We start from the raw sequence: 20,608 nt of genomic DNA on the forward strand, positions 1-20,608 counted from the left end.
GCACAGATCCGCAGAGCTTTAGATAAGTCATCCAGAAATCTATGCTGGACTATTGTGAATCAGCAGTTGGAGCAAGGGAGGTGGAGGTAACAGCAAAGCATTTGCAGCAAGATGCAATTAATTAATTTATATTATATGGACAATCCTCGTTCCTTACATGAAAAGGGTGTAAGAAATGGGTTTGGAGATACCTTATCACAAGTAAGAGGTTTTGCTACATATTCCTCTAATGGAAGCTTAGCTAACTGGTCAATTGACCCATACTTGTTAGAAGCTGATACATATTCTCCCAGGCAACCTCAGCTTCTTCCATACAACGAAAACTCAACAATACTAATAACAATTCTGGCATAATAGACTTGGCCACAACAGAGACTCAAACTCTCTCACTATGGGAACTTCTATGTGACCAGTGTCTCTTGACAAAAACAAAAAGAGGGAATCTTTAGCAGAATGGACACATTGGGGAATTTTGTTTCTGGTTTGAATGCCGTAATTGGTACACTGGTTGGGTTAGTGGAAAAAGGAATTCTGACTGTAGCCAGATGAAGCAGGAGATGGTTTGGAGGTACATCGAGACAGGGATAGGTCTGAGCTCTATCAGATTCAGCAGCTATAGCATTAAATCCCTCCAGTCTTTTAAATATGTGGGTACTTTTAGGGGCTGCCTCTCTTTCTTCTGCTTCAGTTCCAAGCTTTCTTCCCCATGAGTTCCCTACTCCTCAGGTTCCCTACCAACTGAAGCCTTTACCCAATCCTCAGCCTGCCCCACAGAACCACTCCCATCCCTAGGACCTAGGTGAGGTTTGAATCCCTATCAAACTCACAACTTTCCTTTACATCACAGAAATTGGGGGGTTTGTTCATATCCCCAGACCTACACTGAGCACTTGAAATTGGGTCCATGATATAGAGGGTGGGGGCATTTGCAGGCCGACACTGTTGAGATGACAACATTGTATAGCGGCTTCCAGTTCTGATCTATGGGGATTTTTGCTGCATTTCCTCTCCCAGATGAGAACAGAAATATTCTGCCTGTGTACACCCTAGATAGTAAAGTGGTACCATATTTAATCAGATAGACCTCTGTAATTATTGTCTCACTTGAATTACCTCTGTAAATGAAATTATAGGCAATGTTTATATAAATAAAACTCAATTAGTTAATTGACCTTTGCTATGAAATGTTAATGTGCTTATTTTCACAAATTCGATCTAAAATTGGCAGCTTGTTGCTTTAATTTGAGCTGAGTTGAACTGACAAATGTTCAGCTGGCAGTTTGGGGACTCTTGTGTCTTTAGTTGCCCCTTGCCTGCTTTTAATGGGCAAAGGCACTGGCGGTGGTAGGGAGACATTTGGCCAGCTCAAAGACAGGACCAGGGCATTCAGGTATGTCAACTCCTTGACCCATATATTGGATGCCCTCTATATTTTGTCTCACATCAAACATTCAGGCAACTAAACAGAGAGCCAGTCTTCACATTCAAAATGTGGCATGGTCATAGCTCTTCTGGGGTTATATCACTTCAGAATGAAACGAGGGCTTAGGTCAGCATATCAGAGCACTTTGCCTGTTCTTAGATTATCTAGATTTCTGTGCAAAAGAAGTTTGTCTTTTGTTTTGTTTCGAAGAAGGAGAAGAAGAAGAAGTGTGCATTTAGATATGTGGTCCATCAACTGCAGCTTAGAATGATAGAATTGTAGAGTTGGAAGGGACCCAGAGGGTCATCTAGCCTAACCCCCGGCTGTGCAGGAATCTTGCTCACAGCCACCCCTGAGTGGGCTTGAACCAGCAACCTTGTGGTTAATAGCTGGACACACTGACCCATTGCGCTACACTTGGCGTGATAAAATACCAAAAGGCAGATACCATGTGATTATTTCTAAGAACATACAGTGGTACCTCAGGTTACATACGCTTCAGGTTACAGACGCTTCTAGTTACAGACTCCACTAACCCAGAAATATTACCTCGGGTTAAGAACTTTGCTTCAGGATGAGAACAGAAATCATGCTCTGACGGCGCGGCGGCAGTGGGAGGCCCTATTAGCTAAAGTGGTGCTTCAGGTTAAGAACAGTTTCAGGTTAAGAACGAACCTCCAGAACGAATTAAGTACTTAACCTGAGGTACCACTGTACTCTACTCTTTAAGATGCCTGGATAATATTTGTTGATGGGCAGTCATACGCATTTAATAAACGATGATGGTGCTAGCAGAACTTTCTGGTGGTGCAGTTTTAAGCTTCAGGCGCTCATCTGCAGCAGCATCCTTTCAAGCTGGGAGTGGGGGGTAGTCCCAGTCTTTCCATGCCGTGGTTAAATGGTTCCTGAAAGGGCTTCTTGCTCTCATTTCCCCCAGGGTCCCCATGTGGAACTTCACCAGAGATGCACATACATCCCACTGCTGACCCCTGAAAAGAATGTGTCATTTAGATGTTCCATTTGGATTCTCCAAAGCGCATGAGGGCTTCCCCTCTCCATCACTCCATGCAAATGCTCCAGGGTCCCATCCTCCTTCACTTCCTAAGGGGAAAAGATTTTCAGGGTGGGGAGGGGTGTGATGAAGCAGAGTAGTAGGTGACAATGGTTTCTTTGAAGACAACCTTTCTTACAAACAAACTTCCTAAAGCTCCTACCAGTATTTCCACTAGAGTTAGGGGTGTTGTGAGAATTCAGACAAGAAGGAAACATCCCTCCTTGACTGTTTGCTAGCAGAATCAAGGTAAGCACGGTTTGTTGGTGCAATCTGAACAATGGGCTAAATGACACAGTGCTTGGAGAGCCAGTGTGGTGTAGTGGTTAAGAGCGGTGGACTCGTAATCTGGTGAACCGGGTTCGCTTCCCTGCTCCCCCACATGCAGCTGCTGGGTGACCTTGGGCTAGTCACACTTCTTTGAAGTCTCTCAGCCTCACTCACCTCACAGAGTGTTTGTTGTGGGGGAGGAAGGGAAAGGAGAATGTTAGCCGCTTTGAGACTCCTTCGGGTAGTGATAAAGCGGGATATCAAATCCAAACTCCTCCTCCTCCTCCTCCTCCTCCTCCTCCTCCTCCTCCTCCTCCTCCATCCTTTGCTGCTGAATGTTCTGAGATAAGGGTGCCAGGTGCCAGCGAGGTCAAGTGTGTGATTTGCTGAGTCGTTCAGCCTCCCACTGGTCTAGGAATGTAGAAACCAGGTATAATAGTCTGTAGGGCATGACATTCATTACATTCTGCGGCTCCGCATATTCTGTTGATATTATGACACTGGCTGAGGTATGGTGAACTACCAACACAGTTCACCTCAAGCCAACCCCACTCTGTGTTTGCTACTCCATCCCCAATGGACAAAACGTACACTGGAGGTTGGATAGGGTACCAGGCAGTGTTGGCTCCTTCAAAGTTAGGAGAGTCCAGCAATAATTTCAGAAAGGGTGGTTACTTATGTGAGCAATCCTGCATGAATCCTTGCATTATCTTTAGCCTTTATTCATGCTGATGGCTAGAGCTTTTCAAAGCTAGTTTGTGTAGAATGGGGGGGGGGGAAATCTAGGGGATTGAAAATCTGTTGTTTAGTCATTTAGTCGTGTCCGACTCTTCGTGACCCCATGGACCAGAGCACGCCAGGCACTCCTGTCTTCCACTGCCTCCCGCAGTTTGGTCAGACTCATGTTTGTAGCTTCGAGAACACTGTCCAACCATCTCGTCCTCTGTCGTCCCTTTCTTCTTATGCCCTCCATCTTTCCCAACACCAGGGTCTTTTCCAGGGAGTCTTCTCTTCTCATGAGGTGGCCAAAGAATTGGAGTCTCAGCTTCAGGATCTGTCCTTCCAGTGAGCACTCAGGGCTGATTTCCTTAAGAATGGATAGGTTTGATCTTCTTGCAGTCCATGGGACTCTCAAGAGTCTCCTCCAGCACCATAATTCAAAAGCATCAATTCTTCGGCGATCAGCCTTCTTTATGGTCCAGCTCTCACTTCCATACATCACTACTGGGGAAACCATGGCTTTAACTATAAATCTAGGGGACTGAAAATGGGGGAGGGAGAAGATTTTGATAGAAATCATTCCCTTTGCCACCTGTAGAGACCTGAACACTAATCTCTCAGTACAAACTTGTTTTTTAAAAAGCCAAGGGGTTGTGTGTGGTGGATGGGTTTGAAACAGAAGGAAGGAGGTCAAATATTTCCGATCCCTTGAAGATGCTCTTTGCAGTGGTGAGAAAAACTTACAAGCATATGGACATTTTTTAAACTTCCCCCTTTGATGCAAGTAGCAACTCAAGAATATGATAGTTAAATATCCCCAGGACCACAGTCCCAGTCTGAATGGGGCCCTCATGGCTTCTCTTGAGTTTTTAAAACTACAGGTTATTCTGTCAATGTCTCTTCCAGTTTGGTCCTTAGGACCGGAATGAAATATTTTAAAGGAGTAATACAAAAAAAACCACCCTTTTGATTTTTAAGATCACAGCTCCAGAACAATAAGCAAGTGCATAAATGATGCATAAATGTTGCTTTATGAGCAGCTCTGTCTGCTATTCACAATAGTACAAACTAATTAATAGCGATGCCTGTCACTATTTCTCACTGAAAGATTACCTTCTAGATTGGTGTGTCCAGATGCAAATGGCTAACACTCAGGAAAGAGAAATGCCACAGCTATCATTGCATCTTCCTTCAAATGGTTCATTTGCCTTAGGCTTTTGGGTTTCATAGTAATGAAGATGGAAGATTGATTGGCTCACAGCTGACCTACTTTGAAGATACGAAAGAGCAGGTGGCTGGCTTCTGACTGACACTGGGAACAAAAGCTGTACAGAGAGGCAGAGGAGTAGCCTATTTCAGTAAATAATCATTCACACATGGTACCTTTAAAGCCAAAATGTGTTTGGGGGGGATGTGTGTGTTTTGGGGGGGGGGGGTTTTGTTTGCTTTCTCACAATATTCTTCTTTTTGCTTTCTATAAACAGGTTTTGGTTTCTGCTTAAGCAAATCTTGTACTAAACTTTTGCCATCGGTACACCAGAGAACTCTTAACGCTTTGTTTCAAGCATGCTGAATGTATTCTATAAATATTTGCAAGAGCTATTTGCGACTGAAATACATTTAACCTCTGCATAGAGAAAGGGCACCTTTGTCAAATTCAGAATTTCTTGCCCCCATATTTTTTTTTTTCATCTACCATGAGACCAATAGGAAATGTACAATAGAACAGGACATACGTCTAATTTTTTATGCTTTTATATATTGATTTGGTGGTTGCCTTAAAGTGAGAAAACTAAAACATTATCCTCAGATTCCACCAGCTCACTCCCCTCCTCCCATCTACTCACAAAGCTCTGCACTCACCCCTGCAATCAAAGGAAGTTCCCATGAAAAACTTCCAACAAAGGCCTATCCAAACCTCTCTTTTCTTTTATCAAACTGAAGCCTTCCCCTTGGCCAATTAAATAGAACATGCCTGTGTTTGACAGATAGAATCACCTGCCCCCCCCCAAGCTTTCACTTTACCACCTGCCCACTAAGTTTAAGGACATTCGATGGCATTTTCCCTCTAACGGTTCCTGAAGTGCCAAACTCCCATTTCATCTACAGGGCAAATTAGGGTGGAGGATGCTCTGAAAATAACAGGGAGGGAAAGTTCTTAGCAACTATACATCTTGAACTAGTGCAATATAACTAGATGTCTCCTCCCCCCATCTTGTGGGCACCCATAGGACAGCTGACAATTAAGATGGGAATTCTTTCTGGTATCTTGTTTCCAGTGCTGGCCGTAACATGAGGTTTCATGCAGCATATGGCATTCTTCTCCAAGGCAGATTCTAATTTTGCTTCCCTAGAGAGCTTCCTCGGAGTCACCTCCCAGACGAATCAACGCATAGAGCCCCATGAGACTTGACAAGAATATTTCACCCAGAAATGGCTCACGTCAATGCAACCAGGGGAGTTAGTTTTCTCACTAGAATGCCTGCCTGTCAGAACCTTATTTCCATAAGTACTTAACAGCTCAGAGAATATTTCTGAAAGATTACCATATGCAGTGTTGGCAGCGCTTGTGAAGTTGTTAGCAACTTCATTTTGATTCTGCTGCAAAAGTTCTGATGGAAGCATGTTTAACCTTCATGCAGCCGTAGAGAGGCAAAGATGAAATCAAAGTCCCACCCACCCTGCTATGCTGCGTTGCAGATGACATGATTATATACTGGAGTCTGATCAAATTTCAGAGGCTCTATCATGCAGTAGTAATCTAATGCCTATAGCTTGGCTGTCATTTCCCAGCCACCAGATCTGTAGCCAAACTAGGTTGTTGCACAAACTGAAGGAGGTTGACTAGCTTATGTGAAAACAAAAGGGCATTTCTCTAGTAGACATTGGCGAACCCTAGATCTGCCCTGTTCTCCCCCACAGCTGCAAATACAAATTAGAATTTATCTATAAAGGAATGGTAAAGGAAAAGGATCCCAGTCAAAGGCAACTCTGGGGTTGCGGCTTTCATCTCACTTTACCGGCCAAGGGAGCCGGCGTTTGTCCGCAGACAGCTTCCGGGTTATGTAGCCAGCATGACTAAGCCGCTTCTGGTGAACCAGAGCAGCGCACAGAAACGCCGTTTACCTTCCCGCCGGAGCAGTACCTATTTATCTACTTGCACTTTTGATGTGCTTTCGAACTGCTAGGTAGGCAGGAGCTGGGACCAAGCAATGGGAGCTTACCCCGTTGCGGGGATTCGAACCGCCGACCTTCTGATCAGCAAGCCCTAGGCTCAGTGGTTTAGACCACAGTGCCACCCGTGTCCCAGAGTTTATCTTTACATGCAGCTAAATAGTTCCTGAATAGTTTCAGACTGGGGGAGAGTCTGTATTTAATATTTCCTGTATATAGACTCAGGATAGAGCCCTTTCCTTGCCATACTATATTTTCATGGATAGAAAGATGTTGATGTTTGTGGGGCTATTCAGACATGCATTTTGCAGACACACACACACACACACACACACACACACACACACACACACCCACACCACAGTCTGAAGTAGTGGAGTATCGGAAGGGTTGTGCTACGTGATTTCTCTTGCCTTTACAGTCAGTTGAAGTTTCATGTTCTCATGCGTGGGTCCACTTACACACAATTACACACAGTATAGGCCCACAGCTGTGCCTTGGAAGTGCACAAACAAGAAGGTTGACTTGGTTATTGCAGCTTTTCAACTAATAATTCCCATTACACACCAGGGGCTTTTCCTTAATTATGGATATTTTAATGAAGGCAATTTGTCAAATAGATAAGGATGGATTTCAGTGAGACACTTTCAATATTGCAGGTTTGCTGTGCATAATTAGTATGAAAACATGTAAGACAATTTAAAAAAAAAACCTATCATGTCCCAATTATGCAGTTTTATCTATGGGAATGAGGAACAGCACAGAGGTGGAAGAACCTGTGATCTCAGGATTTTGGACTCCTAACCAGACCTGTGGGTTTTGTTGTTGTCGTTTGGGAGCAACAGCCATTAATGTGGAAATGTGGTTTGTTGTTGGCTTATATATATTGGCATGTTTCAGGTACCGTTTGTCATTATGTCAGAATCCAAGATCCTGTCTAAACTTTGATTTGTTTTGGTGCCTCACTCCAGCCACTCACCAAACTGCAGAGGCAAAAGGGAAGAGCAGCTGGACAATGAAACTGCATCTCCAGGCTAGGTGGCCCTTTTCCCGAAGTACCGTATTTTTTGCTCTATAAGACTCACTTTTTCCCTCCTAAAAAGCAAGGGGAAATGTGTGTGCGTCTTATGGAGCGAATGCAGGCTGCACAGCTATCCCAGAAGCCAGAACGGCAAGAGGGATTGCTGCTTTCACTGCGCAGCGATCCCTCTTGCTGTTCTGGCTTCTGAGATTCAGAATATTTTTTTTTCTTGTTTTCCTCCTCCAAAAACTAGGTGTGTCTTGTGGTCTGGAGCGTCTTATAGAGCGAAAAATCGTTATCATCAGTAGAAACATTTCCTTTGTCTGGGAGGGTCAGTATTTCATGAGATTTCTATTTTTCAATCTCACATAACCACAGAAACCGTCTTTCCTTAAAAAGGAAAGTTGCAAAAGTGGAACAAACCCAGATTAGCCTTATCGATCCATCCCTATACTTAACTTAGTCAATGGGACTTGTCTTTAGTTGGGTCATGCACTGTCTGCCTTCCCAATGTCCAGAATATTTAAGAAGTTTTGTTTTGCTAGGTGCAACAGAATTACTTCATTCATAGAAGCCATCTGGATTCCCTGCAAACATTGAGTAGCAGCTGCACAACACTTAGCTAAAATGTTTGGATTCAACACAATAACCGAGCAATGACTATGCATTGTTTGAACTAAAAATTATCATTTGGGGGGAAACCTATTTATTTGTTTATTTATTTATTTATTTACTTACTTACTTACTATGACAAGATGGTTTTGCAGAAAGGCTTTACTAACTACTCTTCGGTTACAATTTCCATGTTGAAATGAAAATAGGCTACACACTCGTATTCTTGACTTCATGGGACATTTGACAATATTTGAATACATTAGCACCTCGGCTTACGTTACTCTCGGGTAACATAAACTTCGGATTGCAAAAGCAGCACCCCTGGAAGTGTTTTGCTGTGCGCGCATGCACACAAGCAGTTCCTCTGGTTGCAGAAACCTCAGGATCCGACCGGAGCTCTGGAATGGATCCCGTCTGGAAGCGGAGGTACCACTGTAGTAGTTAAATAATCGCTGGCCAGTTTGACTTAATTTGACTTGTGACAGTTCTTTGAGGTTTAGTAGCATATGTTTTGTGCTTTAAAAAATTTTCACACAGCATACACTCTGAATGCATATACAGTATATATGCAGGTACATTGGTACCTCGGGTTAAGTACTTAATTCATTCCGGAGGTCCGTTCTTAACCTGAAACTGTTCTTAACCTGAAGCACCACTTTAGCTAATGGGGCCTCCTGCTGCCACCGTGCCGCCAGAGCACAATTTCTGTTCTCATTCTGAAGCAAAGTTCTTAACCTGAAGCACTATTTCTGGGTTAGCAGAGTCTGTAACCTGAAGCGTTTGTAACTTGAAGCGTATGTAACCCGAGGTACCACTGTATATATACAGTCAGGGTAAAATCAAATAAGAAGATCAAATTAAATATACTGTATTTTTCGCCCTATAGGACGCACTTTTCCCCCTCCAAAAATGAAGGGGAAATGTGTGTGCGTCCTATGGGGTGAATGCAGGCTTTTGCTGAAGCCTGGAGAGCGAGAGGGGTCGGTGCACACCATTCCGCTCACTGCCATGGCTTCTTTGCTCTTTGGGGCTTGGGGGGGGGATAATTTTTTTTCTTTATTCCCCCCCCCCCAAAAATAAGTGCGCCCTATGGGCTGGTGCACACTATAGGGCGAAAAATACGGTACATATATATATATACAAACAAACAAACAAACAAACAACTGCATACTTAGTGGGTATAAGCAACTGGAAAGATTGATCATACATGTTTAGCATTAAATTCCACTAAACTGCTACATGGTCTTCTGGTTCTGTGAAAATAATGAAATGGCTATAAACACAGCTCTTCGTACCAGCTCTCTAAAGTAATTGATGAAGCATCTTTCCATTTGCGTGCCCAGACATCCCTCTGCCCTACGGACTGCCTTGAAATCAGTGAAGAATGAGACATGACAACTAGTATTCGGGTCAAATCAGACCACAGATGTAAGAAGTTTGGCATAGGCATTGGGTAGAACCAACCATTTTCAGCCAGTCTGCTGGAAGGACTTAAATTCAGGGTCAACTGGAAACAAGAGAGTTATTGACCTACATCAAGGAGTAGCTCCTCTGCAGGATTACACCTGGGGATTGCTGTGGCCCGAACCCCCACCTGGGCATCCAGACAGAAGCATCTCCCCTGGATCACTTTAATGGGATACCTCCTTTCCATCCAAGACTACGCCTACCTGATGCTAAACTGCCAAAGTTATGACAATTGCTGTGAGGATGGCAAAAACCACAGGGCTGGAGCCAATTTGCCAATTGGGAAAATTCCAACCTGGTCCCGAATACAGTGACCAAAAGTGTCCATAGCAAGGTCTACCATGGCAATACACGTCAGCCAAATACAGTAGAGAGGGAGGGAGGGAGATCTGATGAGGAAATGGCTGCCTAGGTAAGCCACAGGCCCTCCTTATATACCCAGAGGGTGGAGCCAATTGGCCTCCCCACGCCCACCTTCTGGGAGCGGCCTACCTCCTTTGCCTGCTCGTGATTGGGCCAGTTGTGCAGTGGCGTAGCGTGGGGTGTGCAGGGGGGGCCGGCCGCACCAGGCGCAACATCTGGGGTTTGGGCAAATCCACAGGTTAGGGGGTGCAAATCCACGGGTTAGGGGGCGCAAATCCACGGGTTAGGGGGCGCAAATCCACGGGTTATGGGGCGCAAATTACTTGCCTTGCCCCGGGTGCTGACAACCCACGCTACGCCACTGCAGTTGTGATAGTGGGCAGGATCTGCCTCCTGGGCAGCTAGCTCGAGCCGAGCAGGGCAGGTCCACCAGCAGTGCAATAAACGCCTCTTTCACTGTATTTCCACCAACAAGGAGCATTGTTGTTGTTGTTGTTTAGTCGTTTAGTCATGTCCAATTCTTCGTGACCCCATGGACCAGAGCACGCCAGGCACTCCTGGCTTCCACTGCCTTCCACAGTTTAGTCAAACTCATGCTGGTAGCTTCGAGAAAACTGTCCAACCATCTCGTCCTCTGTCGTCCCCTTCTCCTTGTGCACTCCATCTTTCCCAACATCAGGGTCTTTTCCAGAGAGTCTTCTCTTCTCATGAGGTGGCCAAAGTATTGGAGTCTCAGCTTCAGGATCTGTCCTTCCAGTGAGCACTCAGGGCTGATTTCCTTAAGAATGGAGAGGTTTGATCTTCTTGCAGTTCATGGGACTCTCAAGAGTCTCCTCCAACACCATAATTCAAAAGCATCAATTCTTTGGCGATCAGCCTTCTTTATGGTCCAGCTCTCACTTCCATACATCACTCCTGGGAAAACCATAGCTTTAACTATACGGACCTTTGTTGGCACCATTACCCTTATTGTGGGCCATTTGAACTGATGTATAAAACCACTGACAAATGAGCGCAAGAGAGTTTTCCCGATTATTTAGAAAGGACTGCGGTAAAGGGCTGCACATGCCACACAGTGATCTGACACCAGTTCTTCCCCCATATCCGTTTCCCACACTGTCTTTAGTCCCACAAAAGAGTGAAATTTTATTTGTATTAACATTGTAGAATGGGCCCTTTCTTCCAAATTCTGCGTTTACGACCAAAAATACATCCAATATCTCTTGCTTTTATTTGCCCGTATATCAGTATTTTATTTAAAATGAGTAGGGTTTTTTCAAAGGTGACAAGTTCTGTATGGGGGGAAAGATCAGCTTGAATCGAAATCGTACAGAAAAGAAGCATACAAATATTCTGTGTTTTTGACCCTGTTCAACATCACTGCTTCCTCTGGCTCATGCTTCAACTTCAGCAATGTTTTCCCGCTTGGCTGGTGCTTCCTTTTTCTTCCTGAGTTTTTCATCAGTGTGATCACAGCTAATTAAGGATCACATAATGAAGAGGGTGGCATCACAATGTTAAGTAGCTAATCATATTTGGCTGCATCATAATGTCACTGATAGCTAGTAAAGCTATCTGAGAGTGAGAGCCTGTGGGTTAAAATAAACAGGTGATTTATTTTTTTTCCGAAATTTTAATTTCTTGCAACAAGTGCCAAAAGATCACCCAGAACCGGGTGCTTTTGACCCGGGTGCAAATGTTCTTTTAAAAAGCTATTAGTCTCAACTCTGCCTTGTTTTCTTATGATTTACGTCAGGCCTGCATATTTGGATTCATGGGCCAAATTATTATACTGCCAGCATTAAACTCAGAAGTGCAGAGGTACAGAAATTGATCCAGGCATATAAAACTGGTTCTTAAAGGGTTTTGTAACTGGAAGAACAACATATTTGCCATATTGACTGTTTCTGATATATTCTGAACAACATTCAGGGCTACAGTTTGCTGCTTTAATTATTAAAATACAGTAAATAAGACTAGGAAAGGGCTTTGTTATCTGAAGATTGGTATTTGCAGTGGAGACACTTGAGAAAGCTGCTTCATTATGGGTTTTTGTGTAATTCTGGCTACCGATTCATAATTTATGGATTTATAACCAGTGGAACTCATGAAATATGTCATAATAGACTTATGTTTTGGAAATCTGTTTGTGTTTTTCCCCCCTTTCGTATTTGCATCCTTATCCACATGTTTTGCTTGTTTGTGTAGCTTCATCAAGTGAACGGAAGCTGCAGCTTCTTGCTTTGATGTGCATCCCTTTTGGTTAGGAGATCATCAATTATTTAGAAATTCCAAACCCTTAGAGCCCAATACTTTGAACATAACAGGATAAATAAAGTATTCTGAAGATCACTGTTTTAAAATAGGTCACAGTTTTCAAAAGGCCTTTAGCCATCAAATGCCTGAAAAATCAGGGAAATCCTTTCTTAATTAATATGCATTTCTTATCTATAGTATAAAGTTGTTGTGAAAAGCCATAGCAAGTGTAGTAACTTCCACTTACTTACTTACTGGGTGAATAATAATAATTATTATTTATACCCTCACCCATCCGGCTGGGTTTCCCCAGCCGCTCTGGGCGGCTCCCAACAGTTTAAAAACAGAATAAAACATCAAACATTAAAAACTTCCCTAAACAGTGCTGAACTCTTGAGATCCTTTAATACTGTTTTTGTTTGTTGCAATGGTACACATTTTTGTGCCCTGTGAGCCTCGGATGGAGGGCTGTATGGAAGTAATAATAATAGTAACAGCAACAACAACATTGACAATTATTGTTGTTAATCATAGATTTAATATTGGTAAATGGTTTTGTCAGAAGAGGAGAGAAAGCACACTATTAATAATGTAACATATTTCATTTCATTTTGAAGTAAGTAATATAAACATTAAGCAAGAATGCCCAAGAAATCTTATTTAAATGGTACTTTCATTCTATACTAGCTTTATTGTTTTCTTCTATACATTTCTCCCTGTTTCAGCTTCATCTTTCTGTTCGGAACAAATAGCTCTGGCAAATCATGTTTAGTTAACAGCATTCTCCCACGGCGTCTTGAAAAACCCTACTTACATCCCACTGAAACTATGTTTTGTTTTCTGCGTTATCAAAATAGTGTGAGATCCCTTTCAACAAAACCCAGGAAGACTGCAACTGAGGGTTGTCTCCAATTTTAGTTCTACTGAGAGGAGACCCATTGAAATTAACCAGCACAACTAACTTATGTTCATTGATTTCAATGGGCCAACTCTGATTAAAACCTAGTTGGATACAATGCTTGGAAAGTCCAAAATAGCAACAGTTTACTTATAAGGGAGACTTATAAAAGAATCGGTGAATGTGTTTTCTGCCTCTGGTGAATGTTCCAAATAACCTGAATTTTTAAATCAATATTCTGATTTAATGGAATTAGTGACAGATTTTAATGGAGCGATTGATCCAGGACTGGATATAGATCATGCATATTTTTAGAAGGGCAGGGTAAAAATGATATAAAGTAACGCAATGATTTGGATTCAGAGTAAGTTAGGTGAACCTAGTTCCTACTGACCTGAATATCTTGACAAGTTAGTCATTACTAACATTCCACGCTGATTTCAATCGGTGGATTCTAATTTACCCTTCTTCCAACCCAAAATATTGTATTATTTTTTTTACTGTAAAATGTTGCTTTGCTTGCCCCTTGTATCACAAAACAAATGTTCATAGAGATGTTATGAAAATGGCATGCCCCCCCCATCTTTAAAGTTATTACAGTGTTACAAATATTATGCCTGAATGTATCCTTTCGACTTGACAGCTCAGGGAAGATACCTAGCTTTAGAAATTAGTAGAAAATCCATACTTTAACCAACTCTCCTCATTCCAACGCCATTTTAGCCCTTAAGGAAAGGTGAATTTGGGCTCCACCTCCCTCCATGAACCAAGAAGAGAGGAAGTCACTGTAGCTAGCAGGAACAGGGCATTCCGCCGTAATTCCCCAAGCGTGAGAACACATAGAGGGCACCCCACCAAGGGAGTGACCAAGGGCAACCATAGACATCTGCAGAGGCAGTTTAGCAAGTCAGGTATTCTGAAAGCCCATCTCCAGACAAGTCCTGAGGGCAAGGATATGTAAAGAGTTTTATTGTTCTTTCGGTGATGGGTACTTAAGAAGTGTTGGGAAAGGTGTCTGATAAAGTGACCTAATGTTGGACTTGTGTAACCCTTGTATACCCCTCCCCATTTGTGACATGCGGGTGGCACTGTGGGTTAAACCACAGAGCTTAGTACTTGCTGGTCAGAAGGTCGGCAGTTCGAATCCCCGCGACGGGGTGAGCTCCCGTTGCTCGGTCCGTGCTCCTGCCAACCTAGCAGTTCGAAAGCACATCAAAGTGCAAGTAGATAAATAGGTACTGCTCTGGTGGGAAGGTAAACGGTGTTTCCAAGTACTGCTCTGGTTCGCTTAGTCATGCTGGCCACATGACCTGGAAGCTGTACGCCGGCTCCCTCGGCCAATAAAGCAAGATGAGTGCCGCAACCCCAGAGTTGGTCACGACTGGACCTAATGGTCAGGGGTCCCTTTACCTTTACCTTTTAGTGATATGGTGATGATGTATCAATGATGCCTCTTGAAGTGTATTCTGGGGAAAAGAGGGAAGTTTTAAAAGAGGGTGTCACCCCATGCTCGGGGTTCTTACTCCTGTGAAGAGTAAAGATCATGGTCTACTAACCACTCCAAGTGGCGCTGTGGTCTAAACCACTGAGCCTAGGGCTTGCCGATCGGAAGTTCGGCAGTTCGAATGCCCGCAATGGGGTGAGCTCCCGTTGCTCGGTCCCAGCTCCTGCCAACCTAGCAATTCAAAAACATGCCCCAAAGTGCAAATAGATAAATAGGTACCGCTCCAGCAGGAAGGTAAACAGCGTTTCCGTGCGCTGCTCTGGTTTTGCCAGAAGCGGCTTAGTCATGCTGGCCACATGACCTGGAAAAACTGTCTGCGGACAAACGCCGGCTCCCTCGGTCAGTAAAACGAGATGAGCGCCGCAACCCCAGAGTCGTTCGCGACTGGACTTAACTGTCAAGGGTCCCTTACCTTTTTTTACTTGGCTGGAACTTCCTTCTTTTACTGACCGCATAGACCCGCGGGGGACTTGCACCCCGACGAGCTGGGCTATTGAATAGTCTCTCACCCCGGAATTTTTTTCCTTAACAGAGATAATGACAGGGAAGCAGTGGTTTTGTTGCAACTTGTGTATCAGTATTTTTTTAAAAAATGATAGGAGAATTGTGGTTGTGCTCTGAATTGTTGTGGAACTTTCTCGGTATGGAATTGGCCTGTGCCAATGAGACCATATCTATCTGTGTTCAGACACAAAATATTTTTAAATACTTTATTTTAATATTATAACGGATGATGAAGAAACAAAATCTGGAAAAGAACGCACACCATTTGCTTAGCAATAGCAGCCGCAGTTAAATGTACAGCATATCATACCTTTGCTCACAACTACCCTGTGACATAGGTAAAGGTACCCCTGCCCGTACGGGCCAGTCTTGACAGACTCTAGGGTTGTGCGCCCATCTCACTCTAGAGGCCGGGGGCCAGCGCTGTCCGGAGACACTTCCGGGTCACGTGGCCAGCGTGACAAAGCCGCATCTGGCGAGCCAGCGCAGCACACGGAAACGCCGTTTACCTTCCCGCCAGTAAGCGGTCCCTATTTATCTACTTGCACCCGGGGGTGCTTTCGAACTGCTAGGTTTGCAGGAGCTGGGACCGAGCAACGGGAGCGCACCCCGCCGCGGGGATTCGAACCGCCGCCCTTTCGATCGGCAAGCCCTAGGCACTGAGGCTTTTACCCACAGCGCCACCTGCGTCCCACCCTGTGACATAGTTTAGGCAAAGACCCAAGGTCATCCAATGCATTTTAGTGCTGAGTGGAGGCTTGGACCTGGGTCTACTAGCCTTGCCACCCTAAACACCACACCACATTGGCTCACAAAGCCTGCGAATACATCCCAGCACTGTATAACCTTTTGCCATTCTCCTTTAAACTGCGTCATAACCATATGTCTCCCCCCTAACTTAACTTAATCACCTGCCACCAGCTGCAGGATTATTGTTTCTTTTTAAAAAAAAACCGCTGAGTTTTCAGATGGCACATGAAAAATGACTGCTTATAATTTTTCTTAGCATTGGTGTCCTTTTCTGAGTGTTCAGAATACTTTGCATGCATTAGGAATCCTTTCCTATGATAGAATGGAAATATTATCCTCCTGTTGCAAAAGGAGTGGAGGTGGGTGGGCTTGGAAGACAGCAACTTGCCCAAGGGCATCTAATTAATTCACAGTACAGTATAGGTGAGATTCAAACCATAATACCATCTATTTCCTCATTAAATGGGAAAGGGTGACATGATGATGCAGAAGAGGCTGTCCTTCTTGATTACTATTCCTGTCCTGTGTTTGGAAAGGAAACAGAAATGTTGTTTTGTATGTCATATATGACATCTTTTCAAATGCAGTCAGAAAAATGTTACATGGCAGTTGCAGTGAGCAAATCGTTTTAAACCAGCATGCTTAGGCATCTAGAAAAGCTGCCGTACTAATCCTCTGAGCTGTTCAAATTATTTTTTAAAAAGATCTGAAATGATAATGAAAATTAATTCTGTATGTATAGTTGTATGACAGAGTTGCCACTACAGAGAGCCCACTCAAAAATTTCCAGCAGCGTTGTCCCTTGAGCAGAATACTTTTAAGGGATCGAATTGTTGGAATGTTTTGCCTAGATTCCCAGAACTGGCAGTTCTCTCTTTTACAGAAGGAAAGGAAAGTAATTTTCGAGAAGTAACATAAGCATCAGCAAGACTGAGGTGGGCAAGTAGCTGATAAATAGGTGTTAGATTGTGTGATAAACCTTAGATGCGCCAGTGTGGAGCAGAATACAGCATCTAAGATTTCATCAATGTGTTTACTGCATTTGCAAGCTAACTGCCAAAAAAGCAAACAGTTTATACCCCCTGATTCAACTCCTAGTCATACAAGTAGCACACAAAAGTTTCAGTCACATGGGTAGGTTACATCACATTATTACTTCCAACGCCAGTGTCAAAGGGTACAGATTCGCCACCCCCGTGACCCCCAAATAATTGCTTTTAAATTGGTTTTCTTGCCCAAATTCTTTTGTATCACCATGTGTTGGGGCTGGGTGACGTAGAGTACGTGATCATGAATATATTCCAATGTTAACCCTTTTTGAATTGACTAGGATTTCCCCAACATAGGTAAAAGTAAAGGGACCCTTGACCATTAGGTCCAGTCATGACCGACTCTGAGGTTGTGGTGCTCATCTCACTTTATTGGCTGAGGGAGCCGGCGTACAGCTTCCGGGTCATGTGGCCAGCATGACTAAGCCACTTCTGGCGAACCAGAGCAGCGCACGGAAACGCCGTTTACCTTCCCGCTGGAGCGGTACCTATTTATCTACTTGCACTTTGACATGCTTTCGAACTGCTAGGTTGGCAGGAGCAGGGACCGAGCAACGGGAGCTCACCCCGTTGCGGGGATTCAAACTGCCACCTTCTGATCGGCAAGTCCTAGGCTCTGTGGTTTAACCCACAGCGCCACCCGCGTCCCTTTCCCAACATACCGCAGACCTAAACTTGTGGGAGATTTTAAGTGAATTAGGGCCCCTCCAGATGGGACTTTTAATCCACATTCAGGGTGACTTGTGCTCCTAACAATATCAGGATAGTCATGCATACTCCCACCTTCTAGAATCTAGTTGATTTGTGACCTTAGAACTTTCCGGACTGTCACGTCGGCAACTGAAGCAGTTTGCGCGTGGTCCGTAGGTTATTGCAGAAAAATAACTTTTCATACCACAGATGTTCCAATGGGGGGGTGGGTATTTCCCACATTTTATGCACTACAGCAGTTATGGTGCAATGTGCCAAATTAACATCACTTCTTTGTTACGTACTTCTTGTTCATATAAGCCTTCTTGTGGATGAGGTGGAAAGTGAAAATTTAACACAGCAGTCACAGCCCTTAAAACATAAAAAAGTAGAAAACAGTGGTGGAATGATGTCGTAGTGCGAATAACTACACTTGAAGCGGGGGGAGGGGGGGAGCTTGCATTTGAGCAGCCTGGCAATTTACCAAGTTATAATTGCTTCCTATTTGGTATTTCTCCACAAAACATTTTTTCCAGTGGCAGAATCAGTGGCTAATTTCATTGCATTCTCTTACGAAGGAGAAAATCCTTTCTGGACATTGGCTTCCCGTCTTATCTCAGATAATAAAGCTATTTCCCCAGTATATGAAGTGCTCCAATAATTTTCAGTGTTTTCAACCATTGCTAACCCTGAAGCCGACGCTTTATAGATACTATGTGAGTAAGAACTTCTGCACTCTTACTTATCAGCATTCAACTTTCAAAAATCGCCCACAAATAATAATTCACAAAGTGCATTATTTTGCTAGTCCGCAAATCCACATTAATGCCCTCTTCTTTGGGAGTAAAGGTGAGTTCCCCAAGGACACAAGCTCGTGCTTATCTAGAAACCTTTCCCTAGTGATAATTTTACTTGTTGCTATTGTGCAGGAGCCAGAGAAGCTGGGGGGGGGGGGGACCCAAGCAATGAAGCTTACAAGTAGTTTCTCAAGGGACTGAGAAACTGAGTATGGCAAATGGGTAGTAAGTCAAACACAGAGACCTGCCTTCTTCACTGAGTGGGTGGGGCTTGGGCGGAGAATAGCAGAACCATGAGATGTGTAAAGAATAAAACTGTTGGCAATGACATTCAACATTGCCGTTATCTCTGTAACACATTCACATGGTAGGGATATATATTCCTAAGCATGGGGCAGCTTTAAGAACTTTCTGCGCACTGCTTAATTTCCCCCACCCCACAAGTGTACAGAGGATTTCAACTGGTGTAGTTCAGTGGTTAAAGTAAAGGTAAAGGGACCCCTGACCATTAGGTCCAGTTGTGGCCGACTCTGGGGTTGCGGCGGTCATCTCGCTTTATTGGCCGAGGGAGCCAGCGTACAGCTTCCGGGTCATGTGGCCAGCATGACTAAGCCGCTTCTGGCGAACCAGAGCTGCGCACGGAAACGCCATTTACCTTCCCGCTGGAGTGGTACCTATTTATCTACTTGCACTTTGACCTGCTTTCGAACTGCTAGGTTCAGTGGTTAGTGAACCTTTAAGCCAGGAAACCTCTGGATCAATTTTTGCCTCAACTCTTTGTCATACTGGGTTGCTTTAGTGAAATCACGACCTCCCAGTCTCATTGCTCACATCTGCAAAATAAGTATAATGATGACTAGTCTTTACAGGGTTGTTGTAAGGATTATTGAAATAATTTGCATCTAGATAAATTTTATGTATTATTTTTAAGTGAAGTGCCTGCCTTGTGCCAGATGTCTAATAGAATAATCTGGTATTCCTTTCTGTATCCAAATCTCCAAAGTTTGCAAGCATATACCAAGGGCTAAAAATGTAGAGGAAGCCTGTGAAATGTGCCTGTGAGGAGACTAAGCAAACAACAATATACCGTACTGAACTACGCTTTTATGTTTAAAAACACAAAACTTTTTTTTAAGGGAAGAGCAATATTTTTATTGTGCGCTGCTCTGGTTCACCAGAAGCGGCTTAGTCATGCTGGCCACATGACCCAGAAGCTGTACCCCGGCTCCCTCGGCCAATAAAGCAAGATGAGCACCGCAACCCCAGAGTCGGTCACGACTGGCCCTAATGGTCAAGGGTCCCTTTAGCTAATATTTTTATGTCTATTTTCTATTAGAAGGTACCAGAAAATGGTCTATTTTTTGGCAGCCCCATTATATGTGGAGGTGGGTGGGGGTGTATTCACTCGGAGTCAGTGGCAAATTACCTGAATTATGTGTGATGTTCTGATTATTCTTTATACTTTGTAGGATTGATCTATGTACTATATACACATAATAAAAATTGGTTGGTTGGTAAGACTTGCAGGAATCTGGAAATATTCTAATTAGATCACTTTTACCTTCAGCAAGGAAGAGCTTTCCCCAAAAAACATGCCTGTATTAGGTAATTTATCACTGAGACTATCAACTCATACCAAATTGTCTCCGCAAGAAAAAACACGTGTGCGAAACCATGTGGTGATTTAATTTTAAATCAACTGAAATGCAGAGGAAGCTGAATTCTCGCAGAAATATGGGGACAATGTGTGTGTTGGGGGAGAGGATATAATATGGAATCATGAAACAGAACTCTTCCTGTATATTTTATACATTACCTTTCTTCTTACCTGTAGTGATAGCCTGTGTGGTTTTTTTAAAGACACAAAACAGTCCTGTTGCATTCGGCGGGAAGATCATTTGGATACAATCCTGTCATCAGGACTGATCCCCCTGTGAGTTTGGTGTGACTTACACAATGCGTGGCCCTTTGCACACAAGACCAGAGGTATGCAATCCCGTGCAATGAAGAGTGATAGCGAGTGCATGTCCATCATGCACATATGGGTGAATTGAAC

The 20,608-nt window shown here is 43.7% G+C and overlaps 1 protein-coding gene across 2 annotated transcripts in view; it reads left to right on the forward strand.

Moving 5' to 3' along the window:
- The window catches only part of GABBR2 (gamma-aminobutyric acid type B receptor subunit 2), a 292,240-nt gene that overhangs the window by 219,154 nt on the left and 52,478 nt on the right, over positions 1 to 20,608 (forward strand). The gene's annotated exons all lie outside the window — the stretch shown is intronic.

This window comes from Podarcis muralis, chromosome 8 (assembly GCF_964188315.1).
Source record: "Podarcis muralis chromosome 8, rPodMur119.hap1.1, whole genome shotgun sequence".
Taxonomy (NCBI): domain Eukaryota; kingdom Metazoa; phylum Chordata; class Lepidosauria; order Squamata; family Lacertidae; genus Podarcis; species Podarcis muralis.